The sequence below is a fragment of the Apteryx rowi genome, unplaced genomic scaffold (assembly GCF_003343035.1).
Source record: "Apteryx rowi isolate R43461 unplaced genomic scaffold, aptRow1 scaffold_420, whole genome shotgun sequence".
NCBI lineage: Eukaryota > Metazoa > Chordata > Aves > Apterygiformes > Apterygidae > Apteryx > Apteryx rowi.
The window spans coordinates 686,577-699,524 of NW_020450666.1; positions in this window are offsets into that span (position 1 = coordinate 686,577).

Consider the following 12,948-nt stretch of genomic DNA (forward strand, 5'->3'; position numbering starts at 1 on the left):
ATTATGAGAGGGTTTTTTGTAGTAATTCCTTGTTATTTCATTACTTCTTGGATAATTTTTTTTCTCCTCATAATATTTTTATTAAATCCAGCCAAGATTTTGTCTCCTTAATGATATTTAGACTGATTGCCTGAGCTAAAATAATGATGATGATGATGATGATGATGATGATGATGATGATGATGATAATAATTGGAGGAGGAAAGGGAGGAAGACAGAATTCCGGAGTTACCACACTGATTTTTTTGCTAGAGATCCACTCTTGCAACAACAGAGGATCCTTGCTTGCCCCCTGGGCACTTGCTGCAGGCAAGCTCCTTTGCAGAACGAGTCATAGCTGTCTTGTTACAGCCTGCGGTTGTAAACAGAGAGTCTGTGGAAACCAATCTCCTGCAATTTTCCAGTCTACTGTTTTCTAATCTAAGGGAGTTAGAATGCTTTGCAATTTGGAAGAAGTTGCTGTTGAACAGAGGTCTCCTACACTTTAACAGTCAGGACCAGATGGATCTGTTTTCTCAGGTTAACACCTGGGCTGGGAAAGCCATCCATGCAGACAAAAAAAGAGTTTAGATAGTATATATACAGGTTTCTTTTTCTTACAGAATGATTTATATGAAAGTATTCCTATTTCTTTTTCTCTTTCTTTCTTCCCTGACATCCAATTACTGGAGGCCTCTTGTTGGAAGAAGCAAATGCAGTTGATTATCTGGCTTCTTTGCACCTTTTTAGCACTGTTCTGTGGGTTATTATAGATGAATCAAACAACTAGTTCCTTCGCTGAGGAATGATTTCTGTTTGGATGTTTAATGAACAAACCTTTTATATGCTCAAGGAAAAGATTTGTGTTGGAAAGGACTTTCTATTACCATCTACATTCACAATGATCTGCAAGGGTCACAGTGATCTGCATGGGTAAATAATAAAAAGGAATAATGAAGGAGAATTCTTACATCACAGATGCAGGACAGGAGTTGGTAGAAAAGCGTTTTAATACATCAATCTGGGAATGCTTGATTATATGTCACCTCACTGCACTTGCTTGTGTTAAAACAAATTACAAGTGCTTTTGACCTCTTTTTAAAAAATATAATTAAGATTTTTCATTTGCTGAAATGCTTTATAGCAAAAAGAAAAAAAAAAAAGCAGCTGTATGGGCCTGGCAGACTGCATCCAAAGGATGGGACCTTCCCTTTCAAATGTGTAAGCCCAATCATATGTCTCAGGCAAAACTACATCCCTCTTGAACTCCCCCTTCCCTATAACAAGTTGTTCCAATTTAAAACCAATTTAGTTAAACTGGGACACTGGTGGATAATTGTCAGTTGCCTCCTATTTGGAAGCAGAATTCAGTCTAGAGAAATCTCTGGAGATGGGTTTATATTGATGTAAAGGAATTAAGATTTTAAAGGAGTGCAAGCTCCTTTAGGAGAAGAGAATGCTTTGGGTTTCCCCTTCATTGTACACCTTTAAATCTAGTACCTGTCACCTATTGCCCTAGTCCAAGAGCTGTGGTCATTGTGGTTCCTTATCAGAGGTTGAAAGCCACTGTAGGAACCATTTGAAGGACAAATTGAGAATGTGGTCTGGCATGACAGAGAGACACTACTTCCCTTTCTGGGTTTGGAAGCTTGGCTCCTTTTCTGAATATCCAGTAAATAACACTCCCTGAGAGCCTGATGAATCAGCAAAAGTAAATGTTTGATTTTTTAATATTTCATACAGATACTGTGCCAATGAGTAGAGGTATTGTTTCTTTCTTAAATACATGTGTGCTGTAGGCAACAATTGCAATTTTAGCTTGTTCTGTTAAAGAATAATGACTTCTCTATCTACACTGTTTTCTTTTCTGTCTTTGACTAATTGGCATTGGCAAATAAGTCTGTATTGTTTTGGATCACATGAAGTTCACATGAGGTTTGAATGAAGCAGTGTTAGATATTGTAAGGGCTAGAGCACTGAAGTATTAGTTTGGTCCATGCCTTATCAATAATCTCGGATTTCTACCATCTTCAACAGCTATAGTTTCACTCCATCTCTTTCTTTTTCCTTGAGATGCTGGGAGTAATGAGAATTTTGTTGTCACTGCTGACTATAAGTCCTGTATCAAGATTGCATCAGTTCATTTAGCTAGAGCTTTTCAGCAGCCTCCTGGCAGGAATTGATTTCCGTATTCTGGTCCCTCTGTTCTGTGGATTCAACCCAAAAGGCAGCCTTCAAGGAAAGGGATTATATTCTTACACCTATWAAAAAAAAAAAAAAAAGGGAATTTTACCAGAACATTTCATGCTAGGGAATACAATTTTCTTTATATGTAAAGGTATGCCACATTTGCTGAGTGCTTTAAAATTTTTTTTTTTTGCATTGCAATGCTAAATTATCTTTTTTTAGGAAAAGGGTGGAACAGAGCAAAGTAAACACTCAAATCTGGACATTGCATTGATGAGATAAACCCATGTAGTGCAATTAAAAGCTTGTGCATTTTCTTCTTGTTATTGTATTACATTTCCTAGCTTTTACTAGGCTTTAAATTTTCTGAAACCATGAAAGGCTATATTCAATATCACAGATGTGTGCGGGAGAATGCAAACGGCTTGACGCATGCACTTGTCAGTGTCAGCTGAGAAAAGAGCTGGCATGGATTGTTTAGTGGAACAATAAAGGAGGTGGTATCTCCAGGACAATAGCATTAGCTGACAGAGCAGATGGACTGCTAGTTTGGGAGGTCTAACTAATCCTCCATCAGTACAATGAACAAGAGTTTACACTTTACTTGGCTAAACTCCAGCCAAGTAAAACAGAAATGTGGATGTATCAGGAATCGTGAATTAGACCCATAAAATGCAGCACTTTTGCTTGTACAGCTTGTTTTAAGTGTTGCAGAACTAGTGWGTATATCAGCATAGGAATTTGTTGTTGTGAAGCAAATCCAGATAATTTGCCCATATGAGCAAACTCTGATAGGTGATGTGATAGCAGCATCTTTTTTAAACATGAAACTTTTCACATGAGGAGATTGTCTTCACTTGCTTATAATGGTGCCAAATTTAAGTCTGACGTTTTCCCTTGCCAATATCTGCCTAGGCTCAAAGTTTGGACAATGTCCAGATAAGAATGAGATAGATGCAAAATACATTATTGCATCTTTTTTTTTTTAAGTAAAAAAAACCACACACACACACACACACAAAACAAAGCCTCTTATAACTGTTTACTAAAAGAAATTTTGTTCCTCTCTGCTTTGGAAACTGAACTTGGAATTGATAAGAATGAATCTTTTGCTCTTCCTTTAGGAAAAAAAAAGCACCCAAATTTAGTCCCCACATAAGCACTGAAAAATACCTCTGTTTGCCCTGGCTCAGTCGGAGCATTAGGATTTGGCAGCTAAAGTCTGTGATTTCTGTCTGCATTGAGCTTGCTTTTATCTCTCAGAAATCATTGGTGTGACCTGACTGCAACATGAACCACCCCTAAATAGCTCTATCCATTTATACTGGGGTGAGCAGTCCTTTTCCTTTAAAATGCAGAGTGCTTGGTCTCCATAGAGACCTTCTCTTCTATGTTTTTAGTATTTGTCCATCTGGTGTCCAACAGAACTGAGAATTACTGTCTGGCTTGGTTGCAGTGAGGTGAGGAATGGGCATGGAGCATGAAATTGGGGACATGGAGGGAAAAGGTACCTAGGGTGGAGGGAGTAAGAGTTGACAGGAGCCAACTGGGAGGTATAGGGTGGCACATGGGTGATGCTGACTGCASCTGCAGCTAGGCAGGAATGTGAAAACTGAAAATAAGAGCAAAGGTGAGGAATGGTATTGGCAAGATCTATGAACAGGGCTTATGAATCTGGGAGAGCATTAGCAGAGATTGCTCAGAAACAGTCAGCAAGGAAAATGTAAGTAGGCAGGTTGATGAGGAATAGAAACTGTGAGGTGGAAAATATTCATGAAGGCTAATTTAAAGTCTAGGATCTTACTTCTGTAGGATCCCTCTGATATCAGTGGTGAGAAAGTCGGAACAGCGGTGTATGCTAGATACGCTAAGTTAGCCCTCTTCATTGGCTGGAGAGGGAATTCGGAAAAGTGAACTGAAATTAGCCTGGTGACAAGAGACTTAAGTGAAGCTTTCATTTAASTGAAGGCTTGCTCACTGTGTGTTTCTTACTATCTCTGTGACAACATGTGATGCACAGGTTCTGACTTGGAGAGTTCCTGTGCCCCTGCGCTTGTAGCTGAGATCAGTGGGGGTTCTGTTCTGAACATGTGAAAGGCAATGCAATGCTAACCACCAGAAAAACACGACCCTAGAGTTCTTCCATTTATTTGATACTTCTGTGTTTTGGGCTTTAGTAACTGCACATCAGCTTTACTTTGTAAAATGTGGACAGTAATACTACCACACTGCACAATGATGTTGTGTGGATAAATCTGTCAATATTTAGAAAGAACTAAGAAGTTATAGTTGGCAGCATTAAGAACACTTGAGGAAGTTAGTAATTTGGTATCAAGTCATGATTTGAGCAAGGAAAGAGTGTGTGGTGTATTGAGTGGATAGTGAGAATAAAGGAAATTATAGAATAGATACTAATTAATAAGCATTGTATCTATGCAGTCGGTGTGGAGAAATAGCCAACCACATATACAATGTTTATGTATGGAGAAAGGAAAATAAAGGGGAACAATTGTTATTCTGGCATTCTCTAACTTCTGGGGGCCTGATTTTGCAGTCTTAACATTCTGCTCTCTTATTTCAGCAGTGCAGCTTTCACTAATGTTCAGGCTATGCCTACCTGCTCACCTGCCTTATCTCAGAAGGCTTTCTTAAAGAAAAGACCTACCACCAAAATGGATGCTGCTGGGAAGGGGTTAAATAACACAAGCCTTTTTCTGTCCAGTTTGTTAATCTGGGCACAGTGTTAGATTCACAATTGCCTCTGAGGTTATCTACCCTGTTAAAGCTCAGAAGAATTTTCAGTGACGCTCATTTGTAGTAATACCTGTTGGGGAGAAGAAAGAGCTTGTGCAATTACAACTTCTCTTATAGCCATTGCTTATCAGAGTCTGCCTCCGAGTCAGGAAGCCTTTTCCTGGCTTGAGCAGTGCAGTGAAGAATGACTCCGCTGCCAACAGAATGGAAACTCAAAACGAGATTGAGTTTAAATCCACAGCTGGGACTTGAACACTTGGCACCAGAGATCATAAGGTCTTTGCATCAAGACAGGGAACATTCATGCATAGTGTGTAAGAAACACATTGTCTTGCCAGTCTTTGTTGGAGATTTTCACTGTCTGGTATATGTGTGCTGTGTTGTAGATTCCACTCTTTCCAACTTGCAGAAGAATAACAAATCCATGAGATTTTTTTCTCTTTTTTTATGGCCAGACCAAAACCAGAAAACATTTACCTGCAATAAGTATTTATTTTTTTATTAGAGTTGTCACTTCCAACACAGTGCAAAATGGCTTTTCATCTACTTTTTGACAAATAGAAGACACACAATGTCCTATGAAATATGAGTAAATTGCTAAGGATGTAAAACCTGACATAACTGAAGGCAATTGTTCTTTTTGTTGCCACTTTAAAAAATTATTTGTTTATTTGTAAAACATTGTTTGGGATTCATGTTTCTTTTAATGCCTTGCACATGCAGCATTTTATGGCCATTGAAGTTATTAATAACATTAAATTCAGAAAAATAAACGAGGATCATTTGCAAAGATAAGGCTGTAGCTTCAGTCTCATTGCAGATTTTCTTCTCTCTGTTTATTACAGGTTAAGTGTTTTACCTTGTGTGATTCTTGATAAATACAAAGGACCAAAAGAGAAAGTGCTTCTTTCTAAAGAGGCAGTGTGACCTCTGGAATTGGAGGTGCATATTAATCTTGCAGCCAATAAACCTGCCTGAAAAATACATAAAATGTATTTTAATAGAATCAGAAGTAATAGTTTCTTTCTGTGAAGAAAAGGTGAAAGCTTCACTGAGATGGAAAGAGCATAACCCAGTCTGGTTTCAAGGACTTAGGGTACAACTTGGTATTGTACAGACAAACAGGCACAGGGGACAGATGTGGGAATATGCAGAGGTTTCATTCTGCAGAAATGGGGTTGTATGGTATGAATTTATTAATAAGAAAAAATATTTAGGTGACTATTTATAAGCTCTCTGTAACTGTCGTAATTACTAATGCACTGATCATCACCCAGATGCTGAATATGTTTTGTCTGTCTTCTCATAAACATGACAAATTTGGCAGAGATTAGTATTTTCAACTGTTTTTAGACATTGGAGAATCCTCACAAGAGAGAGTTGATGGATTCCCCAAACTGAAAAACAGAGCTTGCATGCTATTGACAATCTGCCCACAGAACTGCCTGTACTGTTAAAAAAAAAAAAAAAAAAAGAGGCAAACAAATTTACTTGTATTCTAAATCTGGCTTTCAAATTACATGATTGATTGGTTTATATGGTATATGGGGAACAATTAGGAGCTAATAATGCAAATAATGCACATCAAAGACTGGCTAAATATCTGATATCATAGCTACAAAGCATAGGGCTGAAACTCCTGTCATTTGATTTAAATAGCCTGTAACAGTGGAGATCACAGAAAGGCATCCAGATTTGGGAATCTTATGGTTTGAAAAAAAAATCAGTCTGAACTAGGTGAAAACTAAACCTTTTTACAATTTGCTGAATCAAAAATTCAAATTAAAAAAAAATGTTGCAGGAGCACTGGCACATAGTGTTTTGGAATTAAAGAGGCTCCCTGCAGTTGCTCAATGGAGCTCAATGGTTTTCTTGATGGACCAGCAACTTCAGTTCAGTGATCAGCTACTTTGGGTGTTAGGGTCTGTGGCTCTGAGAGGAATTGCTGTTCTTGAGGCTGTCCTGCTGCAGAATGGGAGATAAACCCAGTGAGAATTGGGCCTCTCAGCGCTTTCGGTCTCCAGACTCCTTCACATAGCGCCCTGGCATGACTAACTGCCCTGATGGGAGCCCTTAAAACTTTCTTTTGGATTCATTAACAGTTCATCAAATGCAGCAGGTATGGGCCCAAATATTTTGGAGGGTCAATGAATACACAGTCAGAGGAACTCCTCCGGGAAGCTGAAGAGAACTTGCAGTAATAAGGAAAATGTCACTTTTCAGTGACTTCCCTGTCATTTTTTCTGTTCTGCAGTAGTGTCTTCTTAACTTCCCTGGACAAAGCTTATCATCTAGTCTAAGACTATTCAAACTCTAATTTATCCTGAAACCTTTCTGACTGAGGTTTTCTGCCAACTCCAGGGGTTTATTCAGTAAAACAAAAAAATTCTGGCTATGGTGTTTTGCACTCTTTTTCTCCTCTTGGCAGGACCGCTTCTCTGGCTGCACCTATTCATGCTTCTCAAAACGGCGATTAAAGACTCACAAAGCAGATACTGATTTACTGCTAAAAAGTCATACTCTCCTCCCTCAATAAACAATTAATTGGTTTATCCCTTTCTTATCACAAGATGTGATCATGTCTATGTAGCAGTTTCCCTCTCTGCTTCCACTCAGATCTAGCTGGCAACTGAGAATCCCCTAAAGAAATAAGTAACTCAGTTTAACCTTCACTTTATGCAATGTTCCTGCAAAACATTTTTTTATTATTTTAAGAATTGTTCTGCAATGTGAATATCACCAACATCTTCATAAGTAAATATTAAGACTAGAAATATGGACCTGTTTTTACTTGGCACTGCATTTACCTTGGCAAAATGAGGATCAAGTTCCTAAAATATAATAGGACAATAACCATTAAGCTCCCACTTCTTAACCTTTCATTCTGGCTTTCCATCTTTATGGATTAACCACAGTGCTTTCTTTCATTCTGATTTATTTTTATTGTACTTTCCCAGCAGGCTTGCAGTAATGCTGCTCTCTGTGGCTTCTGTGTGCAAAACACACACTCTTGCAGCGATTCAAATTTTGTTTGTTCCATTTCAGGGGCAGGCAGATTAAAAAAAAAAAAAAAAAAAACACATGATGGCTAACTCTTTCCACAGTTTCTCTTACAGCATGTTGCAGATAATTTTTGACCACTGTTGTAGGTATAAGTACACTAATGACAAAAGAGTACTGACATATAAAGGAATCCATTAACTGTTTGTTGTTGAGATTTTTCTCATCTGTGATGTGCACGTTTCAATATGTATTGTGTGGAGCAAACCCATAGCTCATACCTACTACAAAACAGTTTTAGATGGTTTCACTCATACAGAATACTTTTGCCTGCTAAAACTATTGTGGAATCATGCTGCTGACATTTCAGCCATTGAAAGTGGCCTTTCTTAGCTCCAGTTAGTTAGGCAGCTGAAACAGTCAGCTTTTTCTGTGGAGAGTTTTTTTTTTTTTTTTAATCTTTTTATTTGTTTCCTTCTTTGAGAGGAATTAGCTCTGCAGGACACTTTTTGAGCAAAAAACTTGCTCTTGCGGAAACTGTCCAGGTTGTGTTTGTGAGCACGAGGATTGCTGCTAAGGCCACACCTGCACAGGCTGTATGACTGGTGCAGTTCAGCCCAGCCAGTGAAGGCGTAGTAGTTTCTTCTTCAAAAACTAAGTATATGCATCTCACCCTTGTCATCCTGTGAGCGTAACAGTGAGGCTGCCTTTGGAAGCCCTGTAGAAACTTTTGTGATGGTTGAYACGATATGCTCTGTAGACTGTTTGCAGTCATTGTATGGGACAGGCCTTTTTTTTTGGTACTTTTCTGAGGTTTGAGGGAAAGGGATCTTTGTAGCCCCTTCCTTCTCCGTAGCAGTGCATCTGTACAACATATGGAGGTATTGCCAGCTTTCAGACACCAGGGTACAGTGAAGATGCTAGATTGTAAGACGAAGGAAGGAAAGTGTTACACTGATAAATTCCCCCAAATACCTCATCTACTGCTTGCTTTACTTTAAGGTTTTATAACTCTTGAAGGAACAAGGCCTGGTAAAGATTTCAATTAAAATAGACAGCAGGGTGGTATACTAGCAGGAGTTGTTATTTTGTTACTGGGGAAAAAAAGCAAAGTGATGAGTATGAAAATCAGAGCTCAGAGTGTATAGTGTATAGCACTGCAAGACCTAACATACTAGATCCTCCTTGCCTTGTCAGTGTGAGTGGATTTTTAGGAGTAGATCATTTGCTGTCTTACAGAAGACACCCTTGCCGGTTTCTTTACTTTAGTATCTTCCATAGATACACTTGCTATTTGAATCATTAAAGTACCCTTCCTAAGCTTTCATTAAGTATGAGCCAAATGTCACCATCTCCTAGAAGTGTGCTGTAAGATTACAATATGTAGCTGCCTTCTGCTTACACACAAGTGAGCTTGTGATAAATTCACTTTAAACTGGATTTTCTTCCTCTTCTCTGCTTCTTCACCCTCTCTTCCACCTCCTCCCCTCCTTGCTTGTAAGGGTTTAATTTTCACTAGCTTGCCAAGAGCATAATTATACTTGCTGCATATAATACCCAGTGGAGATCAGAAAGAGTCATTTTTAGAATTCTGAAAAAATTGCAGATGTAAACTGAAAGTGCCAACAGGATTGGAAGCATGTGGGCTGGATCACTAATTTCCACTAGGGCAGGCTTCATTGAAGGGGAAAATATGGTTAAATTAGACACACTTAGGTAATGAATTACTTGCATATCTCTAATGAGCACTTCAGATTACCTGCTATTAGAATTCTCAGAGACCAAACCTAAATGTGGATGGGAAACTCTGCCTACACAACTCTTCATTTGATCAAAAAGAATTACATTCACTTTTGAGTATATGGGTATTTTATTTGACTGATTTATATGACTGATTTTATTTGCTGTGCATCTTAATCAACCTAAAATGTTTTTTTGCTTATGCAGGATCTAACTTTACATACACACAGAAAATATTGACTGCATGATACAAAGTGGAGTCGTTATTCTTAGTGTTAAATTGTGAGTCAGTGGATTTTAGTGAGGCAACATTAGCTGATCGAAATAGCAACATCTCTAGTAACTTTTAGCAAACTCTACTTGCTCATCTATGTTTAGCAAAGAACTGAGTAGTACAGTACTTCAGTATATATTAGTTTAAATGCTGTCAGGGCATTCATTTACCACATTGTGTAACCTTTGGTCCAAGGTCTGGGCTGTAAATTGAAACGAAACGAACTTCTCACAAATACATAGTTTCTATTCTGTAGAGTCATGATGATATTTTGACATAGGCTGTGTTCTTGTTAGTTTGGCCTGTGCCATTAAAAAGAGAAGATGAAAAAAAAAAAGTCTTTTTTTGTTGTTCAAGATGTCTTCAGATGATCAAGGTGAAATTCATGTAGTCTGGTCAGAAATCCCCTGTAGTCAATGAAAAGATTCCTGTTAATGCAAACTGACTTTTTATTAGACTGAAAACCTTTTCCTTCAAAGCTTTTCCCAGCTCTGCAGCTGCTTATTTTTAAAGGTTACTTTTCTCTAATTCTCTGTACTACAGGGTGTCTCTTACTGCTCTTTGGTTCTCTATTTTGTCCTAATACGTTTTACCTTTTGGGTCTTTTATTCTGGATCTTACTATTCACTTTTGTAGACTTCTATTCATGACTTAAATCGGTGTCTTTTGTCTTCATTCAAATACCTCTTTAAAACTCATCCTTTTTATGGAGCCTTTAGGGAGAATCCACTGACTTAAAGAAATCTGAAATGCAAATAATGCACTTGGCAAATATACAATGTACTTAATCACCTTCCTGGGAAAACTGTGGCCTTCCGGCATACTCTAGAATATTCTTATTTCCCTTGTGCTTTTTCCATATGCCACTTTCTTCGCCTTCCCCACTGTTTTTCTGTTCATTGTCTTTAAACAACTTCTGCCTTTGGTTTATTATCATTATCATATCTTATCATAGTTGTTCCATATTTTATCATATATGTTTTTTTATATGAGAACTCTGACCTTATTTCCCTATAATGTGTATGATTCACATAAGGGGCTGATTATCTTTGTGTATAGACACACATTCTATGTCACACTTATAAATACTCTGCTGCTGATGTGCTGTATCATGCTTTGCTTTTACCAAGCAATCATATTTTAAAGACATCTGTGCAAATTTACCTAAATGTCTGACCTTGGTCAGAAGTAAAATACATGTTAACACTGTAAATGCTAATAAATTGTCCTGTAATCCTTTCTGATTTTTCAATACTTGCTTCATATCGTTCCATGCAATTATAATGACCCTTTTCCATTACCTTCTATGGATATTGCAGAAGGTCTCATTAGAAGAACACTGACAGGTAGATAGGAATGCATTTTAAACCTCTCTGAATATACAAAAGATGAATAAACTAGTTAGAGGTAAAATATTTCTCTAGGCTTTCTGTATGCTTTAAAATATCTGTCAACCTCTCCCAGTCTGTGTCAGGTCATGAGTGACATTTGAACAGCAATTTTTGTTCACATGTGGCATACCTAGGCTGTCTCTGGATTTATTTTTCTTTAAAAATAACAGCATCCCCCTCCCGAAAAAAATCCCATTTCCAAAACCCATTGGTAGCCACAATAAGCAAATATACAAGTAATTCTTTTCTTATATAAAATCAATATTGTATCTTATTTCCAACAATTTTGCATATATATAAAGCTTATTTTGTTATAAACAAGATTACCAGCATCCTTTCAATGGTAAAATGTTTTCAGTATCATTTGTTTATTATCACCAAAATTATGTCATCAAACAAAGTTGTTCCAGTTTTTAACAAATCCAGTAAAATGCTAGATGTTGGTTTATAGCTTGTGATACCATGACAAGAAAGAAAAATCCTTACTAATTTGCAGTAAGATCCTTTTGCATATGTAATGCTTAAACATTCAATGACTTCTTTCCACTGATGTTCCACAACTAAAGTTAAAACTAACAAATATRGAAAATAAATTAAATATAGAAGCATTCTGAAATGAAAGGCTCAGTTTTTTCTCAGCTGGGTTAGAGCTCAGAGTTAAATACAAAGCGGTTATTATGATTCTACTTACTAATAATTGTGATTATCATGAATGAAAAGAATAATTGTTGCATTTACTTAGGGTCCTCACATAACATAACATGTAATCTCCAGTATTAGGACAGTTGTTCTAATAAGGCTTCCTGAACATCTATCCCAGTAACTTTCTTTTTTTATCAGATGCGTGCAAAGGAAACACTTATCTGTGAAGAAAAAATAATGAGAAGAAAAAGTAGGGCTGTTCGGCATAAAATAATATTAAATGCAAGACACTAGCATGATGTTCTCTTCAAGATCAGAAACTTGTTGGTTATCATTGGGTATGTTTCAACAGGAGGTCTGTTTTTTATTTTTGACTTGAGAGATATTTCTCTTTACAGTTGACATCAAGCTTTTACATCAAACCTTCACATGTATAAACAAGATCAAAAGTTTTGAAAAACTTTAAATTCCTCAGTCAGCATCTCTTTATAAGCTCAGTCATAATGTTACTTTACACAATGTTGTATGGCTGTTTTTCTTGATTTCTTGCAGTTATTTTTTGTAAACATGTAAAAGAATTAATAGGGTTACACCTTGAGAAATGGAACAGAATCAGAAAAAGGGGTGAAAGAATGATCTGGATCAAAAGGTCTGGATGTAAAGGCATAGCTTTCGCAAACTGATAAAGAATAGACAGAATGATTGAAATGGTTAGACTCTGTTGCTTTTCAGTTCTCAACTTCTGTATCTTTTAAGCTGAAGAATAGTGAATCTTCATGGATAAACCTACATGTTGGATAACCTATGCAAAATCAAAGCCAGAGGCAGGGGGATCAGCAGCAGGGGTGCTCCTGGGAGGCAAAGGAAGAGGACTATAAAGGATTGGCAGGAAGGATATTAAGAGAGGGGAGTCTTGGAGTTAAATCCTCCTTGCATGATTACACACATGTACTTAAATATTGTTTTACTTCTTTAAAGATA